Source organism: Muntiacus reevesi, chromosome 3 (genome assembly GCF_963930625.1).
Source record: "Muntiacus reevesi chromosome 3, mMunRee1.1, whole genome shotgun sequence".
Taxonomy (NCBI): Eukaryota; Metazoa; Chordata; class Mammalia; order Artiodactyla; family Cervidae; genus Muntiacus; species Muntiacus reevesi.
Window position 1 is genome coordinate 172,509,228 of NC_089251.1, and position 17,078 is coordinate 172,526,305.

The following is a 17,078-nucleotide window of genomic DNA, read 5'->3' on the forward strand; positions in this document are numbered from 1 at the left end:
CCATCCTCTCCTCCGTTTCCGAAAGCGATTCTTCCCTGGCCAGCTGCCACAAGTCAGTCCTTCTTGGATGGCATTCCCTATAAGGGCAGCTAAATAAAGAGATGAGGTAAATAAAATACAAGGCAGCAGGCCATTTATTCTTCAGACTTTCCCTTACTCCCACCGGCCTTCCAGTAGGTCTGTGATCAAGTCTGGGACAAGTCAGAAGGCAGGGCATCACCCCGCCTCTCTAGGGGCAGCCCCTCTCTGCTCCTCCCCACGGTGGTTCCACGTTCACCTTGAACCTCCAGGGTCCCAGGCACGAGGTCTCCCCCAGCACCCCTCACTTCACACTGCCTCCCACACGGAATGTCTGTTGTGTATTGGTTTGATCTGATTTCAAATCCGCTTGCTTTTGACTTAAATGAAGTCAATCTACTTCTTTATGACTTAAATGAAATGTTCTAGTTCACTTGTTTATAACAAAAACAAAAAAGTTAGTTTTTCATGGTAAAGTTGTTTTGAGACTAGAATGATGTAAGATGTGGCAGAGTGTCATTGAATACGTTGTGGTTCATAAGCACTTTTTAGATCACCTGCCATGGGTCCTCGCTGGGAGCTAGTCCAGAGAACACACACATTATGGAGTGTGAGCTCTTTATCTATTCTAGATGTCAGTCACTTACCAGATATATGTGCGCTGGTTCTCGGGTTCAGTCGCTCCGTTGTCTTTGGCTCTTTGCGACCCTATGGTTGTAGACCCTCAGACTCCCCTGTCCATGGGATTTGCAGGCAAGAATACTGGATTGAGTTGCTATGTCCTCCTCCAGGAAATCTACCTGATCCAGGATCGAACTTGTGTCTCCTGAGTTGGCAGGCTGATTCTTACCAATGAGCCACCTGGGAAGCCCTACCAGACAAATGACTTGTAAATATCTTCTCTCATTGAAGATAGTCTTTTCACTTTCTTCATGGTATCCTTTAAAATGCAATTTTTTTTATTTTGAAAGTCTTTTTTTTTTTTCTGTTGTAATTTGTGTCTATATTGTATTTTAGAAGATTTCTGCCAAATGCAAAGGCAAAGATTCACTCATCTTTTCTTCTAAGACTTTCATAATTTTAGCTCTTCAATGTGTGTCTATGATCCATTTTGAGTTAATTTTGTATATGGTGTAAGGGGGCAGGTCAACCTCATTCTTTTGCATGTGACTCTCCAGTTGCCCCAGCACCTTTGGCTGAAAACACTCTTCTTTGCCCAGGACTTGACTTGGTAGCCCCTTAAAAATCAATTGACCCTTGTCAACTTAAAAAATAGTCACAACCTAAAGGTTGAGAGCCGTGTTATATTTGGTGGAAATTTTTAAGACATAAGTCCGGGAAGTAGCATCTGAAGCAGCCTCAAGAGAACTCTTCTGAGAAGGTGGCGGGGAGGAGTCAGGTTATGTAGCAGTTTGCAACAAAGGGCAGGTAGTCTGAACATCCAAAGTATTTTCGTAAATTAAAGAAAACCAGATATCTCAAGTTTAGGAATTTAGTGCTTTCCTGTATATGGGAAGATGCAAGAGTCTGGGCTCACTGAAATCATTCCTTTCATGTGCATCTCAGCTCTCTGGGGCCAATTGTCTGTGTTTTCACCTTCCCAGTTCCTCAGGGCTCCCAGGAGCAAGTGGCTGCAGCCTGATTCCTGCCATATCACAGGTGTTCTTTTCCCTCCTGAGTACTCTGGAGGGCTGATGACTGTGACATCCTTGTTTACTGACATAGCAGGAAATATTCCATTTCAGTCCTTTCCCTTGGTCAGAAATTTAACCAATATTTGAGAGACATTTCATGACCAATTTTGGTCCCACGGTGCTGAGAGGCTCATCCCAGGTCAGGTGAAAGTTTTCGTTGATATATCACTCCAGGTATTAGTTTCTGGATTAGACCCATTGATAGACAATAAAAGATTTTCTGGATCCTCTGTCTTTTAACCTATTGTGATCCAGGAGATAGTTCCCTTCTTTTCTTTTCCCATACCTAGAGTCACACTATTATAATTAGTGATCACATACAGAACTAAATATTTGATTGTTTTAAGTCATTGTTACATTTGTTGATTATACACTCTAAGAGACAACAATCTTATAAAATAGACAGAATATAAGTAATGTAGCTGTTAACAGCAAGATTGACAGAGTCATAGTGTAGTAGAGACACAGGCATAAACAATTTGGAAACGAAAAATAAAACCAAGATTAGTATCACTAGTTGTAATCAAGTTGCAATAAACCATCAAATTCATAGGAGAGCCAGATGGAGAATCCAAATTTTGCCAGAATCAGGTAGAGAGAAAAAGTTAAATGTTTCATCTTTGTTTACAAAGGCTTTATATATCAACTTGTGACAGGATCAGAGAAAACAGTTTACCGGAAAACAGAGTCAAGTTAGTATGTTTCCTAAAATCAAAGTTATAAATTATATTTATCGATTTATTTAGTCTCATGTACTTAATTCCTATTGATCTGCAGGAATTAGTCAGATTTTCTATTATAGTGTGCCATTTGTTACCCAGTTTAGTGGCATTACCTAAAGGCTATGAGAAACTTACATTTGTTTAAACAGTTTCTTTTTATGAGTCTTTTTGAAAATCTCTATTTTGTTCAAGCAATGTAAAATTATAATACTCTATGAAGGACAAATTTAAAATAGTATAGTTAAAAAATTTGTATACAATGTAATTAGCAGGAAACTTGGATATTTCTGTAACATATAGCCTTTTAGGATAATAACTAGAATTATGACTGATACCATTATATCAGGACATATCAGATGTTAGGGATAAATTTTGGAATATCTATATTAATGACATTTATCTATACATTACAACCTAAAGTTTACCTTCAATAACTTGACAATGTTTTTGAATTAAAAATAAACTTAATTTAGTATTTCTCTCTGAGATGTCTCAGAGATGTTTTTTTGAAGCATCCCTGAGTCAACTGGAGGCTAAAGGAGATTTAGTTAGATTTTGCTATTTGGGAAGTTTGTTAGAAATATTTTTTAAAAAGTTTTAAAACACAACAGGATCATAGGTGACTGAAACAGTACTTATTCACTTCACCAAAGTCACAAAAGCAGTGAAAATAAATATGGCTCACCTAAGGGCACAGAAACTCATGCGATTTGTTCTTGAACAGGAGCACTTTGAACAGAGAGAGAAACCAGATCCCAGCCTTGCATTAGCTTCCTTAATCAAATCCATTTAGTTAGCTTCAATCTAAGTGTTGTTCATCCTAACTATGTATAAATTTTTTTCTTCCTCACGGTTCCTTTGCATAATCTCTCATCAGTTTCAGTAATCATCCTGTCTCTCATTTTTCCATCTAAATATGATCAACCGGCTAATTTTTTTCCTCCAGAAAGTGTAATTTCATTTCTCATATCTTTTTGAACTGAAAACATATTTTACTTCTTCCTATATACTGAAATGTTACTGTATTATTCCTTATAGCTTTACTGACATGTTTTAATTAGAATCCTCAACACTTAAAACCTTAGTTTTTAGTCAAAGCTAAGAATTAAGCAATGAATTGTCTTTTACACTGGCATTTTATAGACTGGTTATCATAAACACCAGTGATAAGTTTTTAAAACTTTTGTTCTCTTACAGAGAACATCTCGATGTGATACCAACATATTTATTGATATTTCTAAATACCTTTAGTTTTTTTTATTTAGTAACTGATTTCTCAGTATCTTTTATTCAATAAACTTTTGTCACTTAAATTAACACAGTTCTAGGACTTTCAGTCAGTCAGTCATTTCAGTTGCTCAGTCGTGTCCAACTATTTGTGACCCCATGGACTGCAGCATGCCAGGCTTCCCTGTCCATCACCAACTCCTGGAGCTTGCTCAAACTCAGTTATCAAATATCTAGAAAGATTATTTTAAGCAGACATTTCTAAAATATAATTATTTTAAAGAGTTTATCTCAATGATTTTATCTCACTTACATTTGCTTTCAGATTTCATCATATCAAGTCATTTTTCTTATAACAGATCTAGTAAGGTCTTACATATTAAATCTAGGTACAGTAAGGAGTTACATAATTTTGATGACTCTTGACATATCTATATCAATTAGATAAACAAACAAACATTAATACCAGATATCAACTTAATATTGGGTATTTCCCAGTTCACATGAACCTGAAAGTTACTTTAGCCACTGTCTTTAAATGTAAGCGCTTTTTATTAAAATTAAATAGTTATTTATAAATCTAATTTTGATAAAACTTTTTAGAAGTAGAGATATCTCATATGTATAATGTGTACACAGAAATAGACAGGCGAAACCACAGATCTCATAGCTTCACTTAAAAGCTTAACCATGAATCGCGTATTACAATATAACCTTAATAGTTTACAAAGAACAGCTGAAATACATTTATGTTGTTTGCTCTGATGACCAAGGCTTTGCTATCTGTAAGGTTTGGTTAAGAGAACATTCCCAGCGATTTTAATTTTAAAGCTGCCACTTTTTCCCCTTGGTTTCAGGTCTTGTCTCATGGAGCTAATCTGGCTCAGTCTCAGTCCTTGCAGCTTGTATTTACATTTTGGTTTGTAAGAGATTTCTAAGAGAAAGCCAGTTGCTTTTATAGTTTTCCAAAGAACAGTTCTGTCACCTAAAGATCGGAAAATCAGTGATAAGATCGTTAACGAAACTGAAATTTCTTTTACTGTCTGTTTTAGAACTTTAGAGTTTAACTTACCATGCCTTCAAAGGTTTATATAAAGTATTTAGCAAAGGTCCTTTTGAGTTTACAAATTAGACCCAAAGCAAAATCACTAGTTTTATGAGTCCTTGTATGTTGGTTCCGAGTTTGTTTTTTGCTTTTTACTTGTATGGCTCAGGTAACAGTATTGGTTAGTACCTTTAGTTATTATCTCCTAGGTGACAATCTATATCTCTTATCTTATAATACCGGGCAGAAGAACTAGTCTCCAGTGAAACATGTCTATCCCATAGTATAATTAAACAAAAGATTTAGCCATTTTCCATAAATCTATTTAAATATACCAATTTTATATACTTTTATCTAAATCCATTAACTTTTATACCTTTTAACTTTAGTTTCTATCGTTATTGTTGTTCAGTTGCTCAGTCGTGCCCGACTCTTTGTGACCCCATGGACTGCAGCCCACCAGGCTCCTCTGTCCATGAGATTTTCCAGGCAAGGATACTGGAGTGGGTTGCCATTTCCTGCTCCAGGGGATCTTCCGAACTCAGGGACGAACCCGGGTCTCCTGCACTGCAGGCAGATTCTCTACCAACTGAGCTACAAGGGGAGCCCCCTGGGTATCTCCCATATATACATGAGGTGTAGATGTTAATAAACTTGGCCACCTGATGCAAGGAACTGACTCATTGGAAAAGACCCTGATGCTGGGAAAGATTGAAGGCGGGAGGAGAAGGGGACGACAGAGGATGAGATGGTTGGATGGCATCACCGACTCAGTGGACACGAGTTAGAGTAAACTGCAGGAGTTGGTGATGGACAGGGAGGCCTGGCGTGCTGCAGTCCATGGGGTCGCAAAGAGTCGGACACGACTGAGCCAAAGAACTGAACTGAATTGAAGGAACAAGAGCGTTGCGGTCTCCTGTAACCAGCGCAAGTTGGTGCACAGTGTAAACAGGCGGGTCGGCTTGTTTACGGGAAAGCGGGCGCCTGAGTGAGGGCCCCCCGTGTGACCGCAAGTGTGCCCCTCCCCGACCCCGGCGCGGAGCCTTTTGCGGTCGCGTCTAGGAAACCAGGGGCGGGGCCTGTCGGCGGAGCGGCTGCCCAGGCAGTCAGCGCCCAGGCGGAGGTCCAGACGCAGCTGCGGGCTAGCGGGAGAGGGTCGCGGGTTCTGGCTCGGCAGCCTCGCACTCCTGCAAAATTGGAATCCAGGTGGCAAAGGGAGAGATGGGTGGCTCCAAGACCCGTCTTGGCTTCCTCGTTTTGCTTCTGATTGGCGTGTTGAGCGGGACGTCCAGCGGTGAGTTCGGAGATGACGCTGCGCGGGGGGTGGCGGGGGAACGCGAGGAGGTTGGATGGGTTATGACCCGGAAAGGGGATGCGGGTGGTGTACGCCGGGGTTCGCGAAACTTCTTGCAGGGTGTCGCCGCCGCCTCCTCCTCTTTCCCTTCCCTCGGCCTCTTTGCTCCTCGGAGGCTCCTCCCGGCTTCTTGCCGGCTCTCCGGGCCAGAACAGGGGTCCCTTGGGTGAAGTAGTAATGCCGGGAGTTTGGGAGGTGACGCTGGGAGAAGAGGGAGCCAGGACGCGGCAGAAAATGCGGTTGAAACCCCCCAAGGGTCCAGACCGCCCCTGGGAAGTGGGAGCCCTGGAGCCGGGCGGGTTGGGACCTGGCTTCCCTCGGAGAAGGGACCCAGACCCGCCCCGACCTGTTCAACAGAGACCCTTCTGGTCCCTCCTTCTGCCGGGTCTTGAAAGACCAGCGCTCTTTCCCGGCCCTGTAAGTTATAAACGCAGAGCGGACCCGGGTACCCAGGAGGCGTAGGCGGCGCGATCCTGGCCGAAATGTGCTTGATTGCTCTTGTCTGAGCCGCAGCTGCTGGCTCCACCCCCGGCCCCCAGGCCCCGAGGCGGGGCTCCTCCCGATCCCGGGGATCCGCGGCGCAGCTGCAACGGCGATCCCCGAGACTCCGCGGTGCGGCCCCACCCGCGATCCGGGGGCTCCGGGGCACTGCTCCTCTCGGATAACGTGGCTCCGCGGCGCAGCTTCTCCCCGATCCCGGGGCTTCGTGGCGCGGCTCCGTTCCGCGATCGCCGAGGCTCCTTGGACGGCTCTACTCGTGAAACCCGTGCTCCGCGACGAGATTCCTTCCCCATTCTGGGACTCCGCTGCGCGGCTCCACCTGGGACCCCGGAGGCGGGTGCGAGCCTCTTCCTGAGCAGGGACCAGGTGCGCTGGCAAATTGATCTAGATGCAGAACTTTTTTTTTTTTTATTAGAGAAGTGACCTTGTTGGGCACTGCGTCTATCCTTTAACCTGTTAGTACCCAGCGAAACAGATGTCCTGCCTTTCACTTGGGCTGCAGAGTCTAAGCTGAATATAAGCAGGTTTCCAAGTAGACAGTTTCGTGGACCTGCCCCCAGCTCAGCATTTCTGCTAGGTGGGGGTGGGGGTGCGAGGGGCACGGGGTGGGGGGGTTTCCACGCACTCTATCAGTGATTCGGAAAGTAGATGGTGAGGTTATGATACTAAATGCAGCTCAACTTGACAGTAAGTTCTTCAAAACCCTTCTTCAAAAATTTGAAAGGAAGGAAAGTGTGCCACCAAAATCTTGAAGTAAAAACTTCGGTCTTGGACAAAGCCACTAGCAGAACTAGCTGGGATCCTGTCCATGCAGCTCGGCTACTTCTGCCCGCGTGTTTTGTATCAGCGCAGGGGTTTGCTGTGCAGTTATATTTCTTGTAGTGATAATATTAGCTGTTTTGCACCTTCATAGTGTGACAAGAATTGAACTGGAAGACAGCATCCGTGCACAGTAGTTCCCAAGGGTTCTCTCAGTCCTGTCCCAGATGACTCAGGATCTGAGAGGCCACACACCCAACAGTGGTACTTCCGGCCCCTTATCCTACCTTGTGGGCAGGTGGAGGAGTGTCTTGAGAAGTGCCACTGTTTTGGAGGCCAGAGCTCAGGTGAAGGATATCGAAATATACAAGGAGAGGATAACTCTATCCACGGAGAAGATGTACTCCAAGAAGGTAGTCTTGGGCATATTTTCCCTGGGATTTATGTAGATGAAAAAGATCCAAGTAAAGAACAGCAATCATTTGTGAAAACAGAGATTAAGCTTCTGAAATTCAGGTGACAATGATACTCACTGAACGTTGCAAGCTATGAGATCTTCATCACAGAAATTTTCCTCCTATTTCCCTTGTGTGTATAGAAGAAAGAGAAAACCCCTCGTGATATTGCCTTACATGAATTGGGAGAATCCTAAATAGTTTTCACAGCCTTGCAAATTGTGTGTCTCTGTGTGTATTAGTCAGTCATGTCCATCTCTTGCCACCCCATGGACTGTAGCCCGCCAAGCTCTTCTGTCCGAGGAATTCTCCAGGCAAGAATACTGGAGTGGGTGGCCATTCCCTTGTCTGGGTGATCTTTCCGACCCAGGGATCGAACTTGGGTCTCCTGAATTGCAGGCAGATTCTTTACTGTCTAAACCACCAGGGGAGCCTGCAACACCAGTTAGTAGAGGCCAATAATTCGCAGGCAATTTCTCAACAGGACCTGGTCCACAAGGTCAGACTGCCTGTGGAATGAGTTACTTGGTCAGAAGAGAAGTCCTCCACAAAGACCTGGCTGCTAGGAGCTCTGCCACTGATGACAACCTCAAGTTAAGAGTGCAGATAGCCCCTCTCCAGAGTGTTGTTCCCCATGTACTCTCACTGTCTGGGGGACAATGGAAGCGTGGGATCGATGGATAGCTCATGAACGTCTGATTAAGAATGAGTTCTCCAGACTTCCCTGGCGATCCAATCGTTAAGACTTCACACTCCCAATGAATGGTCCTGGTTCGATCCTTGGTCGAGGAACTGGATCCCACATGCCACAACTAAGAAGTCGGCATGTTGCAACTAAGAGTCTTCATGCTGTAGAAAGATCCCAAGTGCCACAAATAAGACCCAATACAGCCAAAAAAAAAAAAAAAAAAAATATTAAAAAAATAAGTTTTTTTTTAGTTCTCCAGTGCTAGTGTTGTGTGGGCCTTCAGAGTGATAGTGTAGGAGCTCATGGCTCTGGGTCAAATATCCCACACAGATGTCGACTCTTTAGAAATATGAAAGAAGGTTATCAAATACCCCAGCCTATCAACTGTCCTGATGAACCATTTGCTGTGATGGCTTGTGCTGGGCCTTAGATTCAGAGGAGAAGCCCAGTTCCAGCAGCTGGCCCGGTGTCTCACAGAGGTCCTTGCAGCCCTGGGGGCCCGTGTCTGAGTCTCCTCTCTCAGTCCCCCAGCGTCAGGAGGAAGGTGCCTGCTGAGGCCCACTTGGAGCCAGCTGGTCACATACATCACCCAGCACCGCAGAAACACATTTTCTTCCAGAACACCGCCTTAGGAATGCCATAGCATCTAAACTTTCTAAGACAGGCTTAATGATGTGGAATATTTTCTAGATATCACTTTCATTAGGTTGAACTGAAAATGTTTGTATAAACTCTTTGACCAAGAAATTTTTAAACAAGGCTATAAAATAATTTTTTTAAAATTGTACACAAATACTTGGACTAGCTTAGTGCCACGTGCTTTTTAGTTTCCACTTCCTCAAAGTAATGTAGTTGATTTACCCTTGAATGTGCTCTGCTTAGTTGCTCAGTCATGTTCGACTATTTGTGACTCCATGGACTATAGAGTCCATGGAATTCTCCAGGGTTGAATACTGGAGTGGATAGCCTTTCCCTTCTCTAGGGAATCTTCCCAACCCATGGATCGAACCCAGGTCTCCCACATTGCAGGTGGATTCTTTACCATTTAAGGCACCAGGGAAGCTCAAGAATACCGGAGTGGGTAGCCTCTCCCTTTTCCAGGGGATCTTTCTGACCCAGGGATTGAACTGGGGTCTCCTGCATTGCAGGTGGATTCATTACCTGATGAGCCACCAAGGAAACCCTTAAGTTTCTCTCTTTTCTTTCTTCTTCTTCTTCTTCTTTTTTTAAAAATATTTATCACTAGTCTTGGGAATTATTTGTCTATGAGATGAAATACTTGGTCTTAGGAAAAGAAAAAAGAAAAAATGCTGTTGCCTTGTACAGGAAAAAGCGGTGTTGGAGGAAGAAAACTTAAAAGTTAGAAGGAAAAAAAAGAGAAAAATACAATAGAAACAGAAACTACTCTTTCATGGAAAATTGCCTTAAAAATGTTTTTTTTAATAAAGAGTTCTGCCTTCTTACTTTGCGGAAAGTAGGAGCGGAATTAAATGAAACATCTTAAACTTCGCAGATCCTAGCATTTCTCAGAGCCAGAAATGTGTTTGGGGCAGTCAATAGTAAACAATGGTGATTTTATTTATTTTTACTTTCTGGAAAAGAAGATCACACAATTCCAGAAAGTGCAATACTGTTTTAAAGTTAAGAAACCCTTTTACTGCACCTGGAACAGTGCTATGCACAGAATGAGTGCCCGAGTTGTGGTGCATGGAAAAAAAAAAAAGGAAACAGGTTTTGTGCTTATCTTCAAGGCTGGAGTAAGCATAAAATGGATTTTTAAAAACACTTGAAAAAATTAAAGGATTCAGTTTATTAAAAAATTCCACATGCCTCCCCAGGAAGGCGCTCAATGCCTAGCCACTGATCAGCGCCTCCCTGGAGTCAAAGCTCCTCCCAGACAGCTCACGCTGTTACTAATTGAAGCTGGTTATGACTGAGATCCTACCACTGATGAAGTTAACAAGTGGTGGAAAAGGAAAAGTCGGTTTGTTCAGGAGCCCTGGGAAAACAGTGACCTAACGTCCTCAGATGTCTCCAGGCTGCCCGGTTAGAGAAGGGGGCGGAAGGGCTGCTGCGGGCGCATCCGCGTCCTGTGCAGTCAGGTTGTTGGCACAAGGCGGACGTCTGAGCCTCACCAGGCTTATGGTTTCAGCCAGTCTGGGGGTCTGTGTGCTTGCAGCCAGCAGGTTTTATGTGCTGGGGGTCTGCTTCCTGTAGAAACAACGTGAGGCTTGTGTCAGATCTTTGTTATCTTTCAGGGAACTGGTAATTTCATGACACAGCTATGTGGCTGGTCACAGTCTAAATTGTCACCAGTTTCCCAGCCTAAGGAGTATTCATTTCTCCATCTTCACATGTCCTAATCCTTAACTCTTAAACCACTGTTTTGAGACTCACAGGAGGCCTGGCTGACTAAAACTTTTCTACAAACAAGAGGAAGGCCGAGACCATGGGGGACGGGTCTTTCCACTAAGGCCGCCTAGAGCCCTTTCGGTTACAAGACCATTTATTACCCATTTCCCCATGATCCCAAGAAGCCCAGGGCCTCCAGCAGCTTCCTGTCTCTTGAAGAGAATCTAAACATGGCCTCTGTCAACTGGCATCCTATCCCTTTGTCTGATAACTCGCCCAGCAAAACCCCGGACCTGGCCCCCAGGACCTAAGATAGGAGGGACGGGAGCAGGGTTTCCCAGAGTGTGACACAGGGCCCGAGGGTGAGGCTGGGCATGCCCACGTCTGCCCTCTGGTCCCACACTCATGTTGTCTAGGAATTGGGACGGCGGCAGCCTATAATGGTTATTGATTAAGGCAGGAGTTGACAGATTTTTTTCTACAGAACAAAGTAAATGTCGTTGTCTCTTTAGGTCATTTGGTATCTGTCTCTGGGTGCAAAAGAGCTTCCACATTTGTGGAGCACCAGCAACCAAATATAATGTGTAAATCAACTGAGAACCAGACTTGTCCACTGTCCTGGTTTCTGACCCCGTAATGAGTGACCCATCCCCTAAAGAATCATCCACGAGCTGCCTCAGTTGTCTGTTTATGAACCAGAAACTTACCCTGTCCTGCCCTGTAGCTTCTGGTGGTGGGAATGTGATAGGAGGTGGGTCTGGCTGTTATGAGCTAATGCGCCCTCTCTGCTGTAGACTGGCTTCCTTGGTTCAAGGAGCAGTAGGGGACACTGCATGAGGCCACAGGTGTGAGCAGGGGATAGTGACCCTGTATCAACTCTGGTGTCAGGCCTAGGTCACCTGCTGGTACATCTTGTTTGTTCCCTGTGGCCCTGGTTATGCCAAGCCACATAATCACTTCTATCCTATGATGGCTGCCCTGCCTGAACTAGTAGTTAGGGGTTGATGAATCCCGATCATGATGGGCAACTGTGACATTCCATGACCAGAGGCCTCATCTCTGCCAGGCCCCAGGACCATTCCAGGAGCCACACTAAATGGTTTGGGCTTTCTCACTGCACGTGGTGTGTCATTTCTTCAGGACACTAGGAGTCTGTGTTGTGAGCCTCCATTAAAATGCCATGTACAGCATGGGGCACCTTTCTGAACACAGAGAGCTATGGTGTCACTGGTTCTGTTGGGTCATCTGCCCAAGAAGCAGGTCCAACACACTCATCATTCATCTGTTGTGACTGCTTTTGTGCCAGGACAGCAGTTGCAGCAGGGTCTGCAAAACCTGAAATATTTCATATGTACCATTAGAGGAAACCTATGGACCTCAGTGGTAATTAAATGGAGATAAGATAGGAACCACAGCTCTGCAGGCCTAGGGAGACTGTAGGAGGGTACTCGTTTCCATTATTTCCTCCAGGATATGATATTATTTACATGTCCTATCAGGGGATGGGGAGTCAGGGTCAGAAGTATGAATGTGGAATTCACTACTATGGTACCCTCACCCCATGGTAGTTTACTAACGACACAGATTGTCCATTCATGTCGGAAGTCCAGAACACGTGACATGAACACTGAGTGGATCTGTGGACCCAGAGATAATGACTGTTAGCAGGATCTGGGACAGGTGTCTATTAATTGCCTGATCCTCGGGGCATCACTTCACAACACGGGGGCCATGATCATGCTACCCGTGCATGATGTTAGTAACACACTGGGTCCAATATGAATGTGGGAGTAGTTTCTCCTTCTGCAGTTCCAGTTCAGTTCAGTCACTCAGTCGTGTCCGACTCTTTGCGACCCCATGGACTGCAGCAGGCCAGGCTTCCCTATCACCAACACCCAGAACTTACTCAAACTCATGTCCTTCGCATCGGTGATGCCATCCAACAGTCTCATCCTCTGTCATCCCCTTTTCCTCTGGCTTTCAATCTTCCCCAGCATCAGGGTCTTTTCCAGTGAGTCAGTTCTTTGCATCAGGTGGCCAAAGTATTGGACTTAATTACCCCAGTAAATAACCATGTGGCCTGTTGGGAGAGAATGGAAGGACTTTTGCATTTGCTGTGGTGTTGAAAGGGCCCTCCTCACTGGAACGTGGCTTCTTTCTCTGGTGATGCCTTCTGAGAAGTAGCTCAGTTCTGGAAATTTTGGTAGGGATGTTTGGTAGGGATGGCTGCTTTCAGCCTACTGATCATCCAGTCTTGTGTTTGTCTCTCATTGTTTTCTGTCTCTCAATCAAGCAGTTTGCATCCAGGTTCACTGACCATCTCTGTCTCTAGGATCACCCTGTGCTATGAGCCAGCACTGTACTCTCTGCAGTCAGGCCCTGGCTGGCATTGGGACTCTCTAATCCCTTTCAGCTTCCCTGTCAGCTCAGTTGGTAAAGAATCCACCTGCAACACAGGAGACCCCAGATCAATTCCTGGGTCAGGAAGATTCGAGGGAGAAGGGATAGGCTACCACCTCCAGTGTTCTTGGGCTTCCCTTGTGGCTTAGCTGGTAAAGAATTCACCTGCAATGCGGGAGACCTGGGTTCGATCCCTGGATTGGGAAAATCCCCTGGAGAAGGGAAAGGCTACCCACCACAGTATTCTGGCCTGGAGAATTTCATGGACTGTATAGTCCATGGGGGTCAAAAGAGTCAGACACAACTGACAGACTTTCACTAATCACTTTGACCATTGTACTACCTTTGCCTCTGACATACAACACTCCAACTGGAATCTGATCTTTCCTTATTTTCCATCCCTGTTCCTGCTGGAAGCCCACAGGAACATGGTCTCCTACCGCCATCCCTGACCTTCCACAAAAGTCAACCTTGAGCTATTGGAGATGCTTCTCATCCATGCTTTCCTCTTGGGTGCCATAGAGTCCATCAGGCTTTCCCATGGAGCTGGTGGCCTAGACACTTTCCTGCCCTTTCATACAGTGTCCACCCTGGCAGATTCACTTCTCTGAGCCCTGGATCCCCTCCTCTACCACCTGCCTCAGAAGTTCTGGATTTTCTCTTTCATGCCACGTGGGCCAGGTCTTTCTCCAGGCTTCCAAGACCCATCCTAGTGGAAGATCAACAGTGTCTTCCCAGCTTTGCTAAGTCCTGTGACCCCTAATTATGAACTCTCCCTTCTCAAGCGTTGGGTTCTGTGTCACCCGCCACCTCTTTGCCCCTCTCCCTGTAATCCTGCTTCCTCAGGAGCATCCCCACAGGCCCCCCATCTCTCACAGGACACAGGGTTAGACTGTGACAGTCCTCTGTCATCTAGACTTTTCCTGCATAGCAGCCTGGCCCATCTCTACAAAGGTTATGATGCTGGGCCCTGACCTGGTGGACACGGGGACACACCCCGGATGAGTGACCTTTGCCAGGCGGGGCTCCTCCTTCTCCACGAGGAGGGGGGCACTGGTGTGTGGTGTGTGTGTGGGTGGGGTGGTCATTGCTCTGACAGCCCAGCCCTGCACTGTACTCAGCTCTCATAACTGGGGGAAGGGGCCTGCGGGTATTTTCCCCAACTTCACCCTCACTGTGTTTCGCCTTCACAGACCCTCATTCTCTTTCCTTTAATTTCACCATCAATCCTTGGCCCAGACATAGTCAGTCATGGTGTGAGGTTCAAGGTGAAGTGGATCAAAAGGTTTTTTTCTCCTGTGACTGTGGTACAGCTGAGATCAAGTACTTGAGTCCATTGGGAGAGGAAGTGAAAAGTATGAACACCTGGGAAATACAGACTGGCACACTCAGAGACATTGGAAAACTTGCTCAAGGAGCGAATGCCTGATGTTACACCAGAGAAACACACAGACAAGGGTGAGTGAGGAAGTCCAAATGCAGGAGGAGCAAACTGGAGGCTCAGCTGCGTCCACTGTTTTTGGGTAAAAAAAAAAAAAACAGAAAAAATTGGATATTGTCCTTCCCTAGTAGACCAGTGGAAAGAACAGCTGTTGCAGGAGAGACCAGGGCCAGATTAACTGGTCCCAGGGGAGGTGGACCCAGGTGGGCAAAGAATCTGTCAAGCCCAGAGGCTGAGCTCTTTCTTTTCCTCAGTGGGGTCAAGACCTCTAATGCTGCAGGCCAGGATGACGTGATGGTATGAAGACAATGGACATACCAGTGCATCCTGGCAGTTTAGCTTTAATGGACAACTGTGCCTCCTCTTTGATTCGGACAACGGACACTGGACAGTGGTTCATTCTAAAGGGAGGCAGATGAAAGAGACGTGAGAGAATGACAGAGCTGTGACAGACTTCTTCAAGAAGGTCTCCATGGGAGACTGTCGGGCCTGGTATCAGGCTTTCTTGGTGCGCTGGGAGAGAATGTTGAAGACCACGGATAGGTGAGAAGAGTAGGAGAAAGTGGTAGTTCTCTCATGGTGACATGGACCCACCCCTCTGTGTGTGTGTGTGTGTGTGTGTGTGTGTGTGTGTGTGTGTGAGAAAATGATCCGTCAGAGGTGAGTTGCTCCTGAAAGAACAATGACCCGGGGATGCTCTGTCATCCTCTTTCCTCTTTCACCACCTGACGTCTCTCCTCACAGCACAGGCCTTTGTACAATTGAACGTGGATTCTCATTGATCCTAAACATGAGAGCATCTCTATGATTCCAATCTCCTTCTTACTCTTCCCTCTTTCCAGAATCTTCTTTTAAATGTCACCAATCCTCCTTCTGGAAATCTGTCACCACCACCTCTGCTGTCAGCTCCTGAGGACTCCATCCTCACATCACCGTCTCTGATGTCCCAGCAGGACTGAGTGACTCTGTTGGAAACCTTGCTCCCCCATCAGCTGTCAGAGTCCCGTGAGGACTGGGCTCCTTCCTCCCCCCATCTGGCCTGAGGACCTGTCACAAGGGCCTCCACGTATGGGTGCAAACTGCACAGTAGGGGTACGTGGGTCGGGGGGGTGAGATGGCATCTGCCAAGTTTGGAGTCTGGACAAGGGCTTGACCCTTACTCTCCTTGCAGCATTACTGACCACAGTTCCCCCTACAGTGCATTCCTCAGCCCCAGCCATCAAGCACATCACCTGGATCTTCCCTGCGGTCCTCACCAGTTTCATCATAACTGTCTTCCTGGGCTGAGTCCTTTCCAGGAGCAGGTACTGAGGGCAGAATCCAGAGGGGAGGCAGGGGCACAGGGCCTGGTGTGAGGAGGGGGAAGGTGAATCCCAGCCGACCCCTGCCCTCACTGAACCTCCTCATCCTGGAAATGAGCAAGTGGATAAGATCCCGTATCAAGAACTGCAGACCCAACTCCAAAGGCCTGTCCTCACAGGAAGTGGCTTGGGCCAAGCAGGCAAGGCAGGAGCCCCCAGCAGAGACTGTGGGGAGGGGCGAGGCCAGGCCTGAGCTCCTGGGGCAGCAGCAGTTCTGACTCAGCCTGTGGCCTGCCCGTCACCAGCCTCCTGGGGACCCGGAGCCTCCACCACTGAGCGGCCCTGCCTTGAGCAGAGGTGCCTGGGGATGGTGGGCCTGAGCTGGGGTGGAGGCGCCCAGCTGGACGGGGCCAGGAAGAGATGGGGGCAGGGACCTGGTCCTGAGAGCTGTGTGTGCTGCTGGCCCAGAGGCTGGAGGGGAGCAAAGGAAGGAGGTTTGCCTGCAGCCCCCCAAGGCTGTCAGGAGGCAAGGCCCCTCCTCTGGGGACTGATCCCTGGTCCTTCAGGCCCCTTTCGGGGAGGATCCGGACCTGAGTGAAGGGAGCAGATTGATTCCTCACTGGCTGCAGTCCTGAGCCTGAGCAGGGGGTGTCAGGGCCTGGGGTGACTCTGTGATGCAGGAAGGAAGGAGGAGGGGACAAGAAGCTGCTGGGCCTGGGGTGGGGGTTGGGGTGGGGGACATAGGAGCCCCCAGTGAGGGCGGGGCTGGAGGGGGGCTGGGAGGGAACGTGACAGGATTTCCTCCGCCTCCAGGACCAAGGCCTCTTTCTTTTCTGAACTAGACGGTGCTTCCAGGAAGCCCACAGGTGCTCTGTCTGCTCTTCACTTTATATCCAGGAGATCAGACCCCGTGGATCCTGAGTCGGTTTTCCGGTTACAATGACACAGTAGATGCATCATTTCATGGCCTTTATCACATTTGATGAAATTCTACTCAGCACCTTAAAAAAAAAAAAAAAAACAGAAATAATTTATTTTGCCACTATCTCTTGGTGCTAAGTGATAGAATTTCTACACTGAAATATTCAAGTACTTGAAGAAATCTCCACAAACAGCACACT

The 17,078-nt window shown here is 46.7% G+C and overlaps 1 pseudogene; it reads left to right on the forward strand.

Moving 5' to 3' along the window:
- The first annotated feature begins 5,927 nt into the window (after nucleotides 1–5,927).
- LOC136165156 (UL16-binding protein 1-like) lies at nucleotides 5,928–15,261 on the forward strand (annotated as a pseudogene).
- Nucleotides 15,262–17,078: the final 1,817 nt, after the last annotated feature.